At 41.2% G+C, this 18,791-nt stretch overlaps 1 pseudogene; it reads right to left on the bottom strand.

Annotated features, from left to right (window-relative positions):
- Positions 1-3,773: 3,773 nt before the first annotated feature.
- On the bottom strand, positions 3,774-17,300 carry LOC119261779 (annotated as a pseudogene).
- Between the last annotated feature and the right edge of the window lie 1,491 nt (positions 17,301-18,791).

Here is an 18,791-nt window from a genome sequence, read left to right as displayed (position 1 = left end):
TTGCATATACAAAATCTTTAAATACAATTTTGTAACATGGGGCAGATTGTCTACTGTCTGCTTATAGAAAGCTCTCTGCAAGTCAAAAGCTTTCTGATTGATTTGTCACTCTGGCATATTGATTGATTTGTACACTATGGTTCTATCCTGATGGAAGTGGTCACTTTCAGGGTGACACCTGCACCATCTACAGGGAGTAGATGAAGCATCACTGAAAGGATTACAGCAACTTTCACAGCTTGATGCAGAATGAACATGTCCCAGTTAATATATTTGAATCATTGTACTCATTCAACTGAAAGAAGAGCTGAAGTCTAAAAATAGTCAATAAAGCACTTGTTACAACAGGCAGCTTTACAGAAAAATCTGGGTTCAGGCTTCCATGAGCGTCACCAAGGGAAACAGTGGTAAGGAAAAACTTCCTAAGAGGAAGAAACACTGAGAGGAACCAAGACTCGGGTGCTGGAGCCTATCCCAGCGGTGATTGGGTGGAAGGCAGGACAGACCCTGGAGTATTAAACACACAGAAAAGTGGAAAAGCAGGTGAAGCAATGTCTAGGATTAAATCATTTGAGACTGTGCAGCAACAGCATCATCAGGAGGGTCAGGTAGTTTTAAGCAGGTTTCCAGCCTTGCTTAATTGTTTGGTCTTCCATGGAGCTACTAGGCACATGGTTTTAGATACCAGAGAGCAACTGGCTTCGCCATTAAGGCTTAGGAAGTAGTCCTGTTTCATCTGGGTTGTTTAGGACTGCACTGGCTGGCTTTGAACGGTTCATGGGGTTAATAATAGATGTGGTTTCTTGATTATTATATATGGGGATAATGATAAATTGTGTTTTCAATTTTAGTGTTGAGGTTGACTGCAGTTCTCCATCATGGTTCATGCATGGTTGAGTACACCCTGCAACAATTAGGTGGCTGTTTTAAAGAAGTTTAAATTTTTTATTGTTTCTTTCTGACCATGTAAAGTGACCCCCATTAGAACATAGGTGCATAGGCATGAATGCAATTTGTTGATTTTATTCTGTGAGTGCTTGCACCTCTGTTTTAAGTGACAGAAGTATACTATGAAAATAAAATGGTTTTGTATGTCTTTCTGTTGCAGTGGAGCCGGGCCTGGTTGCCTGTAGGCCACTGTTTTTCCACATACTGTTAGCCTGCCTTTTTAAGTTTGTGTTTTATTTGTGAGGTATATATGTACTGACAGTGTAGAAAAGAGGTGAAGAAGAGGGTGCAGGCAGGATGGAGTGGGTGGAGACGGGTGTCAGGGCTGATGTGTGACAGAAGGATAGCAGCAAGAGTGAAAGGGAAGGTTTACAAGACAGCAGTGCGTCCTGCTATGATGTACGGTTTGGAGACTGTGGCTCTGTCTAAAAGACAGGAGGCTGAGCTGGAGGTGGCGGAGATGAAGATGCTGAGATTTTCGTTGGGAGTGATGAGGCTGGACAAGATTAGAAATGAGCAGATCAGAGGGACAGTGAAGGTGGAGCAGTTTGGAGATAAAGCCAGAGAGGCCAGGTTGAGATGGTTTGGACATGTGTTGAGGAGGAATAGTGGATATATTGGTCAAAGAATGTTGGAGATGGAGCTGCCGGGCAGAAGGAGAAGAGGTAGACCTCAGAGAAGCAGAAAGAAGAAGAAGATATGTACTGAGCCACTAATGAGAAGTGTTTGTGTTTTTTAAATATAGTGTAACTGACCAGTATTTTCAGCACCAATAGGTGCAGCTTTAAAGGGGGGAGCATTATAACTTTTATCAGCTCCGAAGTGGCTGGGTGAGGCCCATTGGTGAGGGTTGGAGTGTACGCCCATGACCTCTTTGTTTGATTTATGGTTAGTTTTGGAGTGAAGGTTCTTATTTTGGTTGGTATTTTTGGTTGACCTGATTGATGATGTTTTTATTTATCCTTTTTGTATGTTATTTTGGGTTTGTTATAGAGGCTACACTCCGTTAGCCTCTTTCTTTTAGTCCACATTATCTGAGTCACTTGTGCCCCTTTGGTGGTTCTTTTATAACCCCCATAATGGCTGCGAGTATTTATTACATAATGAAAGGCTGTAGTCCTTTTTCCTGGACTGCATCCTGGACAAGTATTATATAGTTTGAATATTGTCTACCTGGTTAATATTGTCTGGTTAAACAGCCTTATAATTAATTTATTTGAGAAAACCTTGCAGGGATCCCCTACCCAGTATAAAATTGGGGTGATGTAGTCGCAGTCTACTTTGGGGGGTTGTGATAGCTCCTCTTCTCCCCCCCAAAGTGGTAACAATGGTATTAACTACTGTGCCACTGAGACACAATTGTATGTATTGGCCAAACCAGATGATGCAATTAATAAGACAAAGATTCTGTAAAAGACATAAAAGAGTGGGGTAACTTCCTCTGAGAAAATAGAGGTCCTTCTTCTTGGTCCAAAACTGGCTAAAACAAACATCTGATTTAATGTTACATTTCATCTGTGAATGTCCCACTGTGGGACTAATAAAGGACTATCTTATCTTAAATCTTGTTAGATCTGATTGGGAAACTGAAATATACCTGGAACAAGAGCAAGACCTTTTCAATTAGCCCTTAAGCTTCTTCCTAACCAAAAGCATTTGCTAGAAAAGGTTCTGTAGCAGCAACAAATTCACCTGCAGAAAAAAAAGAAATCACCTGTATATTTGGGGAGTGAGGTTCAGCTTTCTTGTTTCTAGTTTTCTTTGTTTCTGTGTTGATATTTCCTGTCTGCTTCCTCTGCATCAGTCGTTTACCCTGTGAACTGCTGCAAGTGTTTTAGACATATGACCAAATGGTCATTGAGAAAAAGTTTAGATCAGTAATAATAATAATAATAAAACCTAGTTAAAAATCATATAATTCCAATTAAGGTCACATGTCTATGTCAGCACTTTGTGATATGTCTAGATTATGGTTGGCAAAGCTGATCATTTCTATGATCATTTTATTGTTGAAATTTTTAGTTTCTTTTTGTTTGAGTATAATCCGATGGTTTTGGGTCAACATTGATAACTGACTCACTTCTTTATTTTTTATTAAGACAAACCAAATCTGTAGATCTTATGATACTAGCTTAAAGTCACTGGACCCCTACCAGATTTTCTCCCCCCTACATAAACCCAAAACTGCTGCTTGTGTTAGTTTGGTTCTTGTTGGGCTCTTTGCTGTTTTCATGTTATACTCGCCTTTGTTTTTTGATGACCAGTTGATGGATTTGCTACATTGTCTGCATATCTTGTCATTCCTGCCACTTCAAATTCATTGTGTTCTACATCTAACATGTATTGTAAATTAACAAAGATAATGCAGGTTTTTTTAGTTAGTTAAATAAAAGGTAGAATGAAGTAGAATTGGAAATTAAATGATGGATAATACTGCCCCTTCAACCTGAGAACAGAATCATTCACACCCAATGTCCTAGGGTTTTGAGTGTGATATGGCCTTTATAGTGTTGTTTCAGTTTCACACTTTTCTTCATAAAACCTCTGAAACATAAAGATATCGGTAACACACTTTGACGTCAGCAATGCAGAGCAAAACAGATTTATTTTTAAACAGTAAAGCTGAATCCAACCAAATTCAGATTTCACTTGACTGAATTAAAGGTCAGGTCTAAACACACCCAAGACACATTGTGATGGTAGCATTTTTAAATAAGTGTGTCCCTCGAGCCCTGCAGTGTCCTGTAGTAGGGAAACACTCTCTATGAGTAGTGTCAAGTGAACGGCCTCAGGACCTGTAAAAAGTTAGGCATGCACAAGATGTCTTCTTCTCCCCGTCACCTTTATTTACACATCGACAATTATAGCTTTATGCATATTTACAAATGTGCACACTTGATATGAAAATAAAAACAAGTAACAATCTCTACAACCAGACAGCATAGATCTATGACTGATTCTAGGCATCAGTATCATAAAAATAACAGCAGAAACAAGCAAATACGATTTTGCTCTCAGATGCATGCAACAGCAATGATAATGTCACAGCATAAAAGTTATAAGCAGCACTGAATGGACTTCTACATGAAATCAAGTGTGTGTTTTGTTTAAAAATAAGTAGGCATATGTGTGTGTAGGCCTGTGGTGGGGAGTGGGGAGGCAGTTGTTGATGTTCCTTAAATAAAATAATATACTAACAGTAACAACATATCATCCAGTAACTTTGAGGCAATCGCAGAAGCCTTTTTGATTCGATATAGAACCATTTTCACAACACATTTTACATCAATCGAAAGAACCATTTCATCATGCAAGAAAGTATAGTTCCAAGGAGAACCATTGCTGTTACTAAAGAACCTTTGAAGAACCATATTTTTCTATGAATAGGAAGTGTCCACTGTGTAGGCTCAAATGTTCCACCAGGATTTAGAGTGTATTTTATGTCACACACAGATGGACCGAGGAGTCATCACAAACCCAAAACCCGGCGTAGAGCGGTTCAGTGAATGTGGTGGTGAATGTGTGTAGGTGTGTGTGTGTCAGGGGAGATGGTGTAGGAAGACAGAGTGCCGGACCCCCAGTCCAGATACACTCCCACTCTTCGGGATCGGGACCGGGAACGCGGGACAGGTAGAACAATTCTTTTATAATTGTGCCAGGCAGAGTATCCATCATTAAAGCAGTACAGACTCCAGGACTGATTAGTGTATCCAAACATACAGTCCTCACTGTCTCCTTTCCTGTTGATTCCTCTGTATAAGACGGCTATACCAGCCCTGATCCCATTCCACTCAGCCTCCCAGTAACAGCGTCCTGTCAGACTCTCCACACTCAGAACCTGATTATAATAATCAAATGTTTCTGCATGATCCAGATGTGGTCGTTTCTTCAATGTATTCACATATTCCACATTTCGGTTCGCCTCAGACAGAGTGAGTTTACTGTGTATTGTGTTTGGGTCCAGAGTGAGCTCACAGGCAACTGTACACACAAAAACAGATCAGATGAGGGGGAATACACAGTGTGTGTTAGAGCTTTAATTTAGTCCGAAATGTCACTTCCAACCCAAGTACAGCCTGAGAACGTCCTATCCAGAAGTCCAAGCCTGCCCACACCACATCATCAAGTCCTCACTTCAAACCCAACCTGAGCTTGACTTTTTTTTTTTCCAGAACCAGATGATTTTAGTCTGAAACTGTTTGGCCAAACAAAAATACTAAACTGTAGTAAGTAGAAAAACTGTCCGGAGGCCCCTGAAGACCAGGTGGGCAGCCACTGTTAGAGATAAACAGTGACAGAGAGAAATGCAGAGTGAAATCTGTTTAAGAGTTAAATTAAACCAAGAAGAAATGCATGATAAATCTGTTAAGAGTTAAACAAAGGCAGAATGAAATACAGGGTATGCTCTGTTTATAAACAAAAACATGGGTATATGCAGTATATATATCTGTTTAAGAGTTAAAGCAAAGCAGGGGGAAATGCATGGCAGTGAGAACCTGAATTTGAATTTTCAACCTGCCCTGAGCCGAACACAACCTTGAAAAATTATGTCCATACCTACGATGAGCAGTTGAGTCCCATCAAGTCTGACAAATATTTGAACATCTAGAGTGTGTGAGAACATCACACTGGACAAGTGTACTTACATTTCTTTAGTCCCGGGTTGATCCTGATCTTCCCTCCATGTTCCATCCTAAAGAAAAAAGAAGCCCCACAAATATAGCCACATTAATGCATTTAAGATAAGATAAGATGAGGCTTTATTGTCATTCGCATCACATGTGGTGCATGAGGTGGAATGAAACATTGTACTCACGGTCCAGTCAACTCCCAAGTAACATAAACAATAAATAGAAGGTACAAATAACAGTAGCACAGACCACAGCAGCATGAGTACGAGGTAGAAGGTGTACATCTAATACTGGTAATGTATAAAGTGACATGTGTAGGGGTGATATAGTGAGGGGTGATATAGTGGAGGAGTGATATAGTGGGGGTACTGGTTCAGTACAGCAGCAATAAATAAGTGGACATGAAGTGCCGTTGCAGTGATTGTCTAATTGGAGTTTAAGAGTCTTACAGCTTCAGGGAAGAAGCTGTTCCTCAGTCTGGTTGTTTTAGTCTTAATGCTCCGCAGCCTCCTACCTGAGGGGAGCAGGACGTGTGTGCTGTGCCAGTGTGCTGTGCCAGTGTGTGTGCTGGATGGGTGGGGTCGTTCATGATGCCAGTGGCCCTTTTCCTGCATCTGGAGGTGTAAATGTCCATGGTGGTGGGAAGGCTGACTCCAACAGTCCTCTGTGCAGCCTTCACCACCCTCTGCAGATCTTTCCTTTCTGCCGCAGAGCAGCTTCCGTGCCACACGGTGATGCTGGAGCACAGAACGCTCTCCACCACACATCTGTAGAATGAGGTGAGGACTGAGCTCCCGAGTCCAGCACGCCTCAGCCTTCTGAGGAAGTAGAGGTGCTGATGTGCCTTCCTGATCAGGCTGGAAGTGTTATTACTCCAGGTAAGATTGTTACTTAGGTGTACGCCCAAGTACCTATAGCTGGAGACCACTTCCACCGCAGATCCTCTGATGTGCAGGGGGAGGGGAGGGATGGTGTTGCCCCTTCTGAAAATCCACAATCATCTCCTTTGTTTTCTTCATGTTGATGCAGAGATTGTTCTCACTGCACCAACTCTCCAGGTGTTCCACCTCCTGCCTATAGCCAGACTCATCACTATTTGTGATGCATCTAGCCGCTGCCATGTCATCCGCAAACTTTACAATATGACAGCCTGGATGGACGGCTGAGCAGTCATATGTGAGCAGTGTAAACAGGAGGGGGCTCAGCACACAGCCCTGAGGGGAGCGGGTGCTGAGGATGAGGGTGGAGGAGGAGATGTTGTGGATCCTCACAGACTGTGGCCTGTTAGTCAGGAAGTCCAGGACCCAATTGCAGAGAGAGGTGCTGAGTCCAAGTGTATGGAGTTTGTAAACCAGAGTCTGGGGAATCATGGTGTTAAAAGCAGATATGAAATCCGCAAAAAGCATACGGACATAAGAATCCTTACTCTCCAGGTGGGTGAGGGCAGTGTGGACCACAGAGGAGATGGCATCTTCTGTGGATCGTTTTTTCCGGGACGCGTACTGATGTGGATCCCCAGTGACATCAATTTATTCAAATATAATACAAGTTAAAAACAGTTTATGAATAATTTTTTCTTCTTATTACCATTTCTGTTTTTTTAGGTACCCAGGGTAGTAATATCCAGAAAAGTAAACAGGGGCTGTGTTATTATATACCTACTATAGCCTACTATACTCTGCTCACATCAGTATGATTGTGCCCGAAAGTGTTAAGTACTATGCAGTATGTGACTAAGATGAATCTCCTCAGTACACCAAAGATATTCAGATGATATCCTGCTTAGGGTAAATATTCCAGTATTTGGCCAGAGCTATCTCCATGATATAGTGCATACAAAAATGCAACATGACCGTTTTGGAAGGATGCAACTGTCTGGTTTGATCCAAAAAGTGTCATAGAAACGAATTTGTCCTGCTGCTGCTTTCTTGGCTGGTTTTGAGGTATTCCTATGTGTTGCTAAAGACCTGACCTGAAAAGAGTTAAAAAGCTGCTAGCAATGGTTGCTAAGCAGTGATTAGAGAGCTGATTAAAATGTTGCAGTTTTGAGATCACCCTGATTTGTCTCACGTCAGTCTAGTTGTACGGCATGTACGGCACACAGATATTGTATACTGAAAACTCTTCTGTATACTACTATGAAGAGTAGCATGAATTATATACTATAGAGTGGTGCAGTATGTAGTATAGTAGTATGCCATTTAGAATGCAATCATGGTTACATACTGAACCTTCTTCCAGAAAATGAGACAATTATTGTACTGTTAGTGGACAGTAGCTTTTTCCTAAAAAGGAAATAAAAAATAAAAGTTATTTTCACAGTAAAAGATTGTAATAAATTGCTAGATATATGTAAAATGTATTTGTTTCATCACTGGCTTCATCACACACATTTGTGTCATGCATTCTGCGAAGGAGCTGGACTTCATCTCCCAGAGTGCTAGGGGAGACCACATGATCGATCACGTGCTAGGGGACTCTTTGAAAACTCCAACCCCCAGGATTCTCAGACAGGTCACGTGGTTTCCCCATGCACCTATCAGCGCTCTCAGTCGCCTTTCACCTGATGCTCGTCCTCTACTAATATTTAAGCAGGGACTCCGGTTGAGAACTTCGTGAAGTATTGTTTAGACAATCACTGAGCGTTCCCTGATTCTTCTATTCTGTGTATTTTGTGTATCGAACCTTGGATGACTTTTCCCGTGTATGATTTGTGTTTTTGCCCCTTGGATACTGTTGCCCTTTTTTCGGTTGGTTTCATGTTTTCGATTACTGGACTGGATCTTACACTGTGAGTTGTGATTTACCCTTTGGACTGAGTGGATAATTAAAGTCACCGCATCTTATCTGCGAGCGTCTGCAAATCTGTCTGACCGTCACAATTTGCTGCACTTCCAGAACTTCAAAAGTTTGTTAGAAAACCCTGTCCACTCGCTGACACACTTACCTGAGTGTGTCCAGTGCACAGTGAGGATCAGTAGATCAGACAGCAGCTTCACTCCAGATTCTCCTGGGTCATTATAGGTCAAATCCAGTTCTCTCAGGTGGGAGGGGCTTGAGTTCAGAGCTAAAGCCAGAGATGAACAGCCTTCATCTGTAACCATACAACCAGACAATCTGCAAAACAAAATAAAAAGTACAGATAATATTGACATAGCACACAGGAGTTTATCCATGAATATTTTAATTTGTCTGTATTGGAGCTTATCAAGGCATATTTTAAAGGAGAAGAACTAAAGCTTATTTTAATAGCTTGGTATTAAAAATGGTCAAAGTATATTTGAAAACACATCTGGCTTGGTAGCTTCATGAAATAATGGAAGACTAGTAGGTACAAGTAGGTAGAAATTGGTGATGACTGAATTAAGTGAATATTGAATAGAAAAAGCACTTAGTTTGCAGATACAATGCTGTCTTCTCGATTTACATTTATTTAATTATTCCTCAATTAATGTCTTTTTGGAACTAACTTTTTATCATACTCTCCTGTTCATTTCATCATTTCTCCTCAGTTCTTGCATTTTGTAGCTGATCTCTGTAATATTTTTGTCATTCATTCTTCTTTCGGCTGCTCCCTTTAGGAGTCACCACAGCGGATCATCTGCCTCCATTTGCCCTATGCACTGCCTCCTCTACTTTTACACCAAATTTTTGTCATATTCATGCTTTTCCAAATTTGGAATAGGCCATAACATTTATTGTTCAAAACAGATTAATATTTACTGTTTAAGATGTTATATAGAGATAACTCACCGGAGTATCTCCAGTTTACAATGCAAATTCTTCAGTCCAGCACAGAGCAGCACCACTCCTGAATCTTGCAGATCATTGTCACTGAGGTCCAACTCTTTTAGGGAAGAGTTTGCTGATTGTAGAGCAGAGCACAGAGTTTCACATGAGTTTATGGTGAGATCACAGTCAGCTAGTCTGTAAAGCAAAAATAGGTATTTATTTTTAAAATTGTATATGTATTTGTGCTCAGATGCTGCTATAAGTGAATATGCACTTCTGGTTGAATTACTGTCATTTTAATGCTTATGAGTTAACTTGAGAAGCACTTTAAATTGGTTTTAGTATTCCCTTTTATGCTGAAACTGTGAAGGTTTAATATGGTTTACATCTGTCTGTCTGCCCTGTGATGGACTGGCGACCTGTCCAGGGTGTATCCTGCCTTCCGCCCGATGACTGCTGGGATAGGCTCCAGCATCCCCCCCGCGACCCTGACGGAGAAGCGGCTTAGAAAATGGATGGATGGATGTGTGTTAGGTTTTTTTTTATCACATGGGTGTTATCTATTGATTGCTTTGGTTTTCTTTTCTTATTTTTTCTTTCTTATATCTACTTATAATATCTACTTATATCTATAGTGAACTGAGACGCTAGTGCTGTTGTCCCACCGCTCGCATGCAGTCACTCAGGTTTGTGGACGGTGAAGCGGATGTTTGCCAATTGTTTCAGGATGCACCTGTGTCTGTGTGCTATTCTGGTTCTCTCCTTTTAGTTAAGCTGTCATAGTCAGATCTGGCGGAATCATTAGCCACGCTCTGGAAATGTTCACATTCTCTGTTTTACAGACACCCAAACAGAACAAAACTAATTCCATCTCCCTACCTTTTTTCTGAATAAATGACTGCCCACTTGTCTAGCCGGACACTGAAGGATGACTGACTGTCGAGTTCTCCTGCTACCTGCTTCAGACCGGCTGCCCACACCCCAGCTACCACCACCTGCCTTGGACTAGCTGCCCACCCTACACTGAAGTTTTCTTGGACTCCTAGTTATTCCTAATACCAATACTACTGCTATTAATATTAGTAATATAATCACTTGTAGGTAGTTTGACCAGAGGAGGATGGGTTCCCCCTGGTGAGCCTGGTTCCTCCCAAGGTTTCTTCCTCAGTTCTGAGGGAGTTTTTCCTGGCCACTGTTGCCCCTGGCTTGCCCACCGGGGGGTTTCTGTACATTCTTACAGTCCTGTTGAAACTTTGTCTTTTCCGAAATTCTGTAAAGCTGCTTTGTGACAACATCCGTTGTAAAAAGCGCTATACAAATAAATTTGATTTGATCAACCCATAAAAAGTTAACCATTTAGTTTGAGCACATGCAAAGCGGCAAAACAGTGAGTGTTTGGTTTAAAAACTACAGTGACGTCCGCTTGTTTTGTTTTTTTTAAGGGTCGTTGCTTAGTATTTTAACCTTAAAATATGTGTAGAGACATGTATGAACTTGACAACACTGGTAAAGCACAAACATTAAAGACTGCATGGAGTATTACATCTATCAAATGAGTAAAATAGCTTCCTGTCCTTTTTATGTTTGCAAAATTCACAAGTCAATTGAGAAAAAAAAATTACCTAAAACCAGAATTTAATTCACAAAGCCTTAAAATTATTTTGAGAATGGCGATTATGTGTAATCATGTACTAGTCTGCTAGCACCACAACTGCTGTTGCTGTAAAAAAAATGAAAAGAAAAAAATGATTTATCTCACTCCCACTTTCTCCCTGTAGGTGAACTGCAGGGGGTCTGTTGCATGTCGAACCTGGGGTCTGAGAAGGTGTAGAAGAAGGCACTCCAGTGTCTTCATGACATGATGTTAGAGCAACAGGCCTGAAGTCATTGAGTTCACTGGGTTGCCCCTCTTGGGTACTGGAATGAGGCATGATGTCTTCCACAGTGTGGGAACCCTCCCCAAGCACACACTCAGGTTGAAGATGTGCTGTAGGGGTGGCCCCAGCTCAGCAGCACAGGACCTAAGTAGTCTAGGACATACTTTGTCTGGACCAGCTGCTTACCTTGTGTGGAGTTTCCTCAGCTCACCTCTAACTTGATCTGCAGTGAAGGTGTGCAGGGGGGGGGGGGGGGGGGGGCTATAGTGGTGCTACAGATCAGCTCAGATGCCTTGATGTGTGAAGAGGGGGTAGAGGGAGTTGTGATGTCTGTGCCATCAGCGTCTGGGAGCGTCTCCCTGATGGAAACTGTTTACCTTCAGTGTTTTGTGCTTATGATCATTTTAATAGACGTCAGCGTCACTAATTAATGATGTTCTATTAAAAGACTGGTTTACCAAGAGAGACGCTGGAGGACTTTCACCTGAAATGAGTTCATGAAGCCAGTCTGGTTATAAAAATGATAACAGGACATCAGAGCCAGAATTACTCTTTTAGTACTTTTACTTTATACGAGTATAAATGTACCAATGTGTACTACTAGAAAATTAATGTTAATTTATTATTTCAATCAGTACAAAGCAACAATTTGGAGACCTTTGATGATAAGAAGGCTAGGCTACACTGTATATAACATGCACTGACTTGAAATCAATATTTAAATAATTAATTCATATTTTACATTAATGTAGAAACAGCACTCACAGAGCCTTTCTGCAAACAGTCACAGCTGGGATGAGTCTCCTATAACCCTCCTCTGATGTGTTGTATTTCTTCAGGTTTAGCTCATCCAGAACCTCCTCTGAGATCAGAAGCATGCAGGCTAAGGTTGAACACTGCCCAAGAGAAATCTTCTCTTCTGAGTGTTTATCTGATCTTAGATACATCTGGAGAGAGACTGGTCATTCATTTCAGACAGACAGAAGAAAAGATTGATGGATCTCTCAGTTGAGATATAATATGTTTCATCATCTCTTTTAATGAATCTATTTATGTACTTTGTGATTTTCATTGAGCTGCTGTGTATGTGTGTCAGTAGACCCTGTAGAAGTTTCTGATTGGACTTGAGAGAGATTCCCAGCAAGAAACGAAGGAAAAGATCCAGATCTCCGTTTTCACTCTGTAATGCTTTATCCACTGCTCCCTTTAGAAGCTCAGTCAATTGAATATTCTTGTGCCACTCAATGTATTGTGGTTTAAATATCTGCAGTGGCTCCATGTTCTTGTTTAAGAAGCAATGAAACACAAAGACAGTGGCCAGGAACTCCTGAAAGCTCAGATGAACAAAGCATCTAGACCTTCCTCTGGAAAAGCACACATTCCTCCCTAAAGATCTCAGTGAAAATCCCAGAATACACTGAGGCCTCAGTGACATCAATGCTGCTCTCTCTCAGGTCCTCTTCACAGAACATCACATTGTCCTTCATCAGCTGTTTGAAAGCCAGTTCAGCCAGTTTCAGAAGAATGGTTCTGTTAGACTCCAGCAGGTTCTTTGGGTCTCTCTCATTTTTCTCCTCATACTTTTCATTCTTCTTGTGTGTCTGAGTGAGCAGGAAGTGTGAGTACATTTCAGTCAGAGTTTTAGGGATTTCTGTATGATGCTGCTTCATGATTCTCTGAAGAACAGTGGCTGAGATCCAGCAGAAGACCGGAATGTGGCACATGATATGGAGGCTCCTCGCTGTCTTAATGTGTGAGATGATTCTCTTGGCCTGGTCTTCATCACTGATCCTCTTCCTGAAGTACTCCTCCTTCTGTGGGTCACTGAATCCCTGAATCTCTGTGAGACGGTTGATGTATTTAGGAGGGATCTGATTGGCTGCTGCTGGTCTGGAGGTGATTCAGATCAGAGCAGAGGGAAGCAGCTCTCCTTTGATGAGGTTGGTCAACACACCCACTGATGACATCATGGTGATGTCAGATACTTTCTCACACTCTTCAAAGTCCAGTGGAATTCTGCTTTCATCCAGACCATCAAATACAAACACAGCTTTGATCTGATCATAAATCTCTGGGTCCAGATCTTTGAGCTCAGGATGGAAGGCACACAGAAGTCCATGAAGACTGTACTGATAATCTTTAATCAGGTTCAACTCCCGGAGCGGAAGCAGAAAACAGATTGTAAATTGCAAGTATCATTATGTTGGTGTTACTCTGTTTCGTCCCCATCAGGCAGCCCTCCACAGAAACAGCACTGCAGACACACAAAGAAGCACATGAAACTGAGATTCTTCAGCAAGTTGTTTACCAACCAGTAGATGATGTCTTTAATGTCTGTAATCTTTAATCAGGTTCAACTCCCGGAGCGGAAGCACAATCATGAGCTCTACATCCTGATTGGCTTTTCCTTCAGCCCAGTCCAGAATGAACTTTTGCACTGAGACAGTTTTTCCAATTCCAGCGATTCCTTTAGTCAGCACTGTTCTGAATTCCTGACCCCTTAGTCTGCCGTCATCTTTTATTTCTTTTATTCTTTTTTGGTGTTTGATTTCTGCTCCTGAATTAAACAACACAGCTCTGATGTTCTCTTTTTGTTTTTCCCTTTCAGGATCTTGCAGAGGTTTAAATATATCTGAGCAGTTGATTGGAATGTCTTTTAAGCGTTTCCTGGAAGTTTTGTAAGGGTGCATCTGTGAAACCTCATGTTCTTCATTCACTCCTTCACTATCTCCTTCTACGATGTAGAGCTCGGTGTAAATCCTGCTGAGGAAGTTTTTATTTTCTTTTGTTTTAATTCCCTCAAATAAGCTCTCATATATGGTTTTCATGCAGGTTTTTTGTATCTCTAAGACTCTCTGTTGGACATCATCTACTGGTTGGTAAACAACTTGCTGAAGAATCTCAGTTTCATGTGCTTCTTTGTGTGTCTGCAGTGCTGTTTCTGTGGAGGGCTGCCTAATGGGGACAAAACAGAGTAACACCAACATAATGATACTTGCAACTTACAATCTGTTTTCACTTTATTGCCCAATATTTGAATTTAATTTGTTTGTAATTTAGTAGCTTCATATTTGGGTTTATCTCAGGATCACAAAATGGACTGAATCAGATCCTCCAGCATGAAGTACACATGATGACAGATGATCAGTGAAGTAATGAACTCGTCACCCCAAGCTATGTCCCTAAGGTTTATAAGTTATCTCGTATAACTTGATCCCACTGATAGCTCACAATTTCATCCTGTTTCCAACACTAATTTTCCATAAAAATGTTTGAAGAATTTGTTATCCATAGATGATGAAAAGCAGAATTTCTTTGATATTTAATGTTCAGAAATGTTTGTTCTTAAATTGTTGCACTATTTGATGGTGCAGTCTTTCACAGAGTGGTGAACCCTCCTCATCTTCATTTATGAAAAACTCAAGTTTCAAGCTTATTTCAAGTTTATTTGTCATTTGCATAACATGTCAGGACATTTATGCGTTGAAATGCTTGTGGCAAGGCTCAGATAACCACTGTACAGAAAGTAACTAAGTAATATATATAGAGAGAGAGAAATATATTAAATTTACACAAAATCTAGAGAAATTATACACAACATATACAACCCCACTTCCAATGAAGTTGGGACGTTGTGTAAAACATAAAAACAGAATACGATGATTTGCAAATCCTTATCAACCTATATTCAATTGAATACACTACAAAGACAAGATATGTAATGTTCAAACGGATAAACTTTATTGTTTTTTTGCAAAAGTTCACTTATTTGGAATTTAATGCCTATGCAAATAGTCCAACAGTTTAAGAACGTTTCTAAATGTGCAATTGCAGGGAATTTAGGGATTTCATCATCTTTTTCAGGGACGTCCTGCTTATTTCAGCAAGACAATGCCAAGCCACATTCTGCACGTTACAACAGCGTGGCTTCGTAGTAAAAGAGTGCGGGTACTAGACTGGCCTGCCTGCAGTCCAGACCGGTCTCCCATTGAAAATGTGCGGTGCATTATGAAGCACAAAATATGACAGCGGAGACCCCGGACTGCTGAGCAGCTGAAGCTGTACATCAAGCAAGAATGGGAAAGAATTCCACCTTCAAAGCTTCAACAATCAGTGTCCTCAGTTCCCAAACGCTTATTGAGTGTTAAAGGAAAGGTGATGTAACATAGTGGGAAACACGCCCCTGTCCCAACTTCTTTGGAACGTGTTGCAGGCATCAAATTTAAAATAAGTGAACATTTGCAAAAAACAATAAAGTTTATCTGTTTGAACATTAAATATCTTGTCTTTGTAGTGGATTCAGATGAATACAGGTTGAAAAGGATTTGTAAATCATCGTATTCTGTTTTTATTTATGTTTTACACAACGTCCCAACTTCACTGGAATTGGTGTTATAGTAAAAAATACACAAAATAGACACAATACACACAAGACATAGAGATAATATACATTAAAAGTGACTTAAGTGACTCTATGCTATAGTTCTGCTTAGTGTTAAAATGTTATTGTCCATAGCAGAGATGTGATACAATAATAATACTGATAGAGTGACTGAGTGAAGTGAGATGCTCTTTTCATACCCAGTGATGTTACTGATCTGTTGCCAATCAACCATCAGGTGTTTTTAGCGTTACACAACTTCACCAGCCTTCTGTTCCCAACATTTTGGAATGTGTTACTGGCATCAAATTCAAAATGGGCAAATATTTTTTTAAAAAAGTAAAAACATTTCTCAGTTTCAACATTTGATATTTTGTCTTTGTACTATTTTCAATGAAATGTAGGGTTTAAATGATTTGCACATCATTGCCTAAAAGACATAAAAAGTAAAAAAATAGACATAAAAGTATGGATGATCAAGAACTTTAAGTTCAATGATAGAATATGCAGATTTAAGTTGAAGATCTTGGTTCGATACTGGATGCTAGTTTATTGTTTGAGTTCCATATCAATAATATCTCTAAGACGGCATTTTATTGTTTGAGATACATATCCATATAAGACACATGCTCTTTGAACAAAATGCTGTGAAATCAATTCATGTTTTCAGAACAACTTTCACCACTCAACAATGTTACTGGCCAATTGCCCAGCTGTCTATTTATATCAGCTCCAACTACTTTAGAATGGAGCAGCTGTGTATAGGAAAGCATAAGCATGTTACCCAGTTCATTATTCAGTTTAAACTGGATTAGTTTTCAGTTTTATTTATATATAACATGGAATACTAACTTTTATTATGGCAGAACACCTAATGCTGTCATTAAATGTGTGTTGTCAGGATTGTTCAATGGAATTAGAACTTAAGTTTTGTGTTGGGGTGCAATGAATGTTTTGGGATTATTTCAGTGATGTGACCAAATGGAAAATATTCAAATTTAGACTGCTCTCACAAACATTTCAGCCCCAAGAAAAGTTCTATCAATACTGAAAAATAATAAAATGTTTTCAATGCTTGAGTTCCTTGCAAATTTGTTCTGTTTTTTAATGAAGGAGACCCACTTTATTTTAGGCTACATGACTATTTGTTTAGATACCATTTCTACTTTCTACAGACAATTTGTGACTCTGGAACTCAGTCAGTGATGGGGCATACTGGACTGTTTCTCCACTCTTACCAAAGAGGCAACCAAAGTGTGTGCTGTGCTCTGTTTTTTAAACTTTGAGAACTATTTTTTCCTTAGACATCATTGTTACACAAAGGGTAATAACTTACTCTAAGTCAGAAGGCACAGGTCCACTGCTGAATTCGGGAAGATTCTCCATGGACCGGTCACTCTTCATGGACACATTGCTGACCACATAGCTCCGACTGATGAATTCAAGACAATATGCACAATGTTAAATGACTTCTAGCTTTGCCTTCTCATTCTCACACTTTCCCTCTTTCTTTAGGACATCACTGATGAAATACATTTAGAAAGATTTCACTTCTATCTGCACAGAGCAGGGGGCAGTGAAGGAAGGTCTGCTCTGTTATTTAAAGAGTCAAAACTGTTGTTTTCATCATTTATCAGTGTTACACTGAAAGATGATCACTTACTCTGGATCAGAAGGCACAGGTTCACTGCTGAATTCTGGATGATTCTCCATGGACCGGTCACTCTTCATGGACACACAGCTGGGCTCTCCTGGTCCGCTGCTGATTTCAGGATGATATGTGCCATTTTAAAATGACTTTTAGATGTGCTTTCTCATTTTCACACTTTGGTCACACTTTCTTTCTAGGATACCACTGATTAAATACATTTCGTATTCTAGTGACCTGCTACTGGCTGGTGCTGGCACCAACACCGCAAAATCATTGTACTTCTATCTGCACTAAGCAAATCGTAGTGAAAGAACACAGAGGGAAGAGAAAGCGAGGCTGGATGAAGGGGAGGAACAAAATGTGTGTGGTAATGTCATTGAATCTCCCGCGGAGGCAGCATCCTAAGCAATGAGGCCCAGACCTCCCTTTGCCCTGCCAATTCCACTAGCTCCCCGGGGGTGATTCTGAGGCGCTCCCAGGCCAGCTGGGCAATATAGTCATGCCAGCATGTCCTGGGTCTTCCCCGGGGTCTCCTCCCAGGTGGACTTGCCTGTGACACCTCCCGAGGGAGGTGTGCAGGAGGCATCCTAACCAGATGCCCGAACCACCTCAGCTGGCTGCTCTTGACGTGGAGAAGCAGCGGCTCTACTCCGAGTCCCTCCCGGATGACTGAACTTCTTACCCTATCTCTAAGGGAGAGTCCAGACACCCTGCGGAGGAAACTCATTTCGGCCACTTGTTTTCGCGATCTTATTCTTTCGGTCATTACCCAAAGCTCATGACCATAGGTGAGGGTGGGAACGTAGATCGACCGGTAAATCGAGAGCCTTGCCTTATGGCTCAGCTCTTTCTTTACCACAACAGACTGGTAAAGAGCCCGCATCACTGCTGACCCAGCACCAGTCCGCCTGTCAATCTCCCGCTCCTTTGTACCATCACTCGTGAACAAGACCCAGAGATACTTAAACTCCTCCACTTGAGGCAAGAGCTTATCCCCGACCCAGAGAGGGCTCTCCACCCTTTTCCGCTTGAGAACCAACGCCTCGGATTTGGAGGTACTGATCCTCATCCCGGCCGCTTCACACTCGGCTGCAAACCGATCCAGCGAAAGCTGAAGTTCACGGCCTGATGTCCCCAATAGGACCACATCATCCGCAAACAGCAGCGATGTGACCTTGAGGTCACCAAACCGGACACCCTCCATCCCCTGACTGCGCCTAGAAATTCTATCCATAAAAATTATGAATAGAATCGGTGACAAAGGGCAGCCCTGATGGAGTCCAACTCTCACTGGGAACGAGTCTGACTTACTGCCGGCCATGCGAACCAAACTCCTGCTTTGTTTGTACAGGGCCTGAAAGGCTCGTAGCAAAGAGCCATGAACCCCGTACTCCCGAAGCAACTCCCACAGAATACCCCGGGGAACACAGTCGAATGCCTTCTCCAAATCGAAAGCACATGTGGACTGGTTGGGCAAACTCCCATGAACCCTCCAGAATCCTGGAGAGAGTGAAGAGTTGGTCCAGTGTCCCACATGTAGTTACTTAAAATGAATTCTATCCAAAACTAAA

The sequence above is a fragment of the Pygocentrus nattereri genome, chromosome 2 (assembly GCF_015220715.1).
Source record: "Pygocentrus nattereri isolate fPygNat1 chromosome 2, fPygNat1.pri, whole genome shotgun sequence".
In the NCBI taxonomy this organism is placed as follows: domain Eukaryota; kingdom Metazoa; phylum Chordata; class Actinopteri; order Characiformes; family Serrasalmidae; genus Pygocentrus; species Pygocentrus nattereri.
This window is presented reverse-complemented; position numbering and strand designations above follow the sequence as displayed.